At 56.3% G+C, this 2,500-nt stretch overlaps 1 non-coding gene across 1 annotated transcript in view; it reads right to left on the bottom strand.

Moving 5' to 3' along the window:
* LOC126327154 (small subunit ribosomal RNA) overlaps positions 1–1,494 on the bottom strand; it is a 1,893-nt gene extending 399 nt beyond the window's left edge. The window contains exon 1 of the ribosomal RNA XR_007561031.1: positions 1–1,494. This exon is cut by the window's left edge and continues 399 nt beyond it. This is a non-coding gene — a ribosomal RNA (small subunit ribosomal RNA).
* Between the last annotated feature and the right edge of the window lie 1,006 nt (positions 1,495–2,500).

The following is a 2,500-nucleotide window of genomic DNA, read 5'->3' as shown; positions in this document are numbered from 1 at the left end:
TAGAAGCCGCCTGTCCCTCTAAGAAGAAAAGTAATCGCTGACAGCACGAAGGATGTCACGCGACTAGTTAGCAGGCTAGAGTCTCGTTCGTTATCGGAATTAACCAGACAAATCGCTCCACCAACTAAGAACGGCCATGCACCACCACCCACCGAATCAAGAAAGAGCTATCAATCTGTCAATCCTTCCGGTGTCCGGGCCTGGTGAGGTTTCCCGTGTTGAGTCAAATTAAGCCGCAGGCTCCACTCCTGGTGGTGCCCTTCCGTCAATTCCTTTAAGTTTCAGCTTTGCAACCATACTTCCCCCGGAACCCAAAAGCTTTGGTTTCCCGGAGGCTGCCCGCCGAGTCATCGGAGGAACTGCGGCGGATCGCTGGCTGGCATCGTTTATGGTTAGAACTAGGGCGGTATCTGATCGCCTTCGAACCTCTAACTTTCGTTCTTGATTAATGAAAACATACTTGGCAAATGCTTTCGCTTCTGTTCGTCTTGCGACGATCCAAGAATTTCACCTCTAACGTCGCAATACGAATGCCCCCGCCTGTCCCTATTAATCATTACCTCGGGTTCCGAAAACCAACAAAATAGAACCGAGGTCCTATTCCATTATTCCATGCACACAGTATTCAGGCGGGCTTGCCTGCTTTAAGCACTCTAATTTGTTCAAAGTAAACGTGCCGGCCCACCGAGACACTCAACAAAGAGCACCCTGGTAGGATTTAAACGGGGTCCGCCTCGGGACGCGAAAGCACCCCTTCGGCTCGCCCCACCGGCAGGACGTCCCACGATACATGCCAGTTAAACACCGACGGGCGGTGAACCAACAGCGTGGGACACAAATCCAACTACGAGCTTTTTAACCGCAACAACTTTAATATACGCTATTGGAGCTGGAATTACCGCGGCTGCTGGCACCAGACTTGCCCTCCAATAGATACTCGTTAAAGGATTTAAAGTGTACTCATTCCGATTACGGGGCCTCGGATGAGTCCCGTATCGTTATTTTTCGTCACTACCTCCCCGTGCCGGGAGTGGGTAATTTGCGCGCCTGCTGCCTTCCTTGGATGTGGTAGCCGTTTCTCAGGCTCCCTCTCCGGAATCGAACCCTGATTCCCCGTTACCCGTTACAACCATGGTAGGCGCAGAACCTACCATCGACAGTTGATAAGGCAGACATTTGAAAGATGCGTCGCCGGTACGAGGACCGTGCGATCAGCCCAAAGTTATTCAGAGTCACCAAGGCAAACGGACCAGACAAGCCAATCCGATTGGTTTTGATCTAATAAAAGCGTCCCTTCCATCTCTGGTCGGGACTCTGTTTGCATGTATTAGCTCTAGAATTACCACAGTTATCCAAGTAACGTGGGTACGATCTAAGGAACCATAACTGATTTAATGAGCCATTCGCGGTTTCACCTTAATGCGGCTTGTACTGAGACATGCATGGCTTAATCTTTGAGACAAGCATATGACTACTGGCAGGATCAACCAGGGAGCTGCGTCAACTAGAGCTGAGCAGCCGGCCGCCCGGGAGTGTGTCCCGGGGGCCCGCGCGAACACGCAAGCGTCCGCTCAATTATTCTGCAAACAGGAGGAGGCCGAGCTCCCCTGCACGATACACCTCGAAACCCTCTCAGGTCCCGGCGGCGCGCAGCGCCGTCCTAGGTACTTGGTCGGTTTCGAGAGAGGCGCAATCGCCCGGAGTTAGGCGAGTAGACGGTTTTAGTGCGAACACCCTTGCTCCCAACTGAGCTTGCCGCTGCCGACAGAGGCCCGGGAGCGTGCTGTCGTGGCATTGCCGGCGGGAGACAACACGCGCCACCTATGGTGACCGGCAGCTCCAACGCCAGCGCCACACAAGGGCAAAGCCCCACTTGGGTGCAGAAGCGAACTCTCCCAGCACAGCGCACGCGCCAACACGTCCGCACAACTGCGATACAAACCACCTGCGAGAACCGCTGGGGCGACCGAGCAGCAGACGGCGTCGCGGCGCCGAGTGCCAGGCGGCGGCGCATCCTCAACGCACACAGTCCTCAATCAGACCAGCACACTGCAGATGTCCACCGCGCTTCGCACCGGGCTCGGCTGAACCAACTTTGGCCGCCAGGCGCCGCGTGCAGGGTGCGCCGCAGCGTAGCTGCGCCGCCTGCCGGGCCCGTCGGCTGGCGCTCCTGCCACTCGGCGCCCCCCACCAGCCGCCTGTTGCGCGTGCGCCCACGCAGCGCGCGGCCAACACGCCGGGCGGCCCCCCTTCACCGGCCGGGAACAGTCCCACCAAGCCACCGCCGCGTATCGCTTCATACCCACATGGGCCTAGTCACGCGTGTGGATGTGGCGGGTACCGCTGAAACAACCGGTTAATAGCTGTACCGATCGTCGCCATCACAGATTCACCTCCAGCGTGAACAACCGCTCAACAACGGATTTCCAGTTCATTTGCGTATCTTGGGCAGTAAACGTAGATGTCCACCTACATTTGCGAATAACACGCGATCTAGTGT

This window comes from Schistocerca gregaria, unplaced genomic scaffold (genome assembly GCF_023897955.1).
Source record: "Schistocerca gregaria isolate iqSchGreg1 unplaced genomic scaffold, iqSchGreg1.2 ptg001023l, whole genome shotgun sequence".
In the NCBI taxonomy this organism is placed as follows: domain Eukaryota; kingdom Metazoa; phylum Arthropoda; class Insecta; order Orthoptera; family Acrididae; genus Schistocerca; species Schistocerca gregaria.
This window is presented reverse-complemented; position numbering and strand designations above follow the sequence as displayed.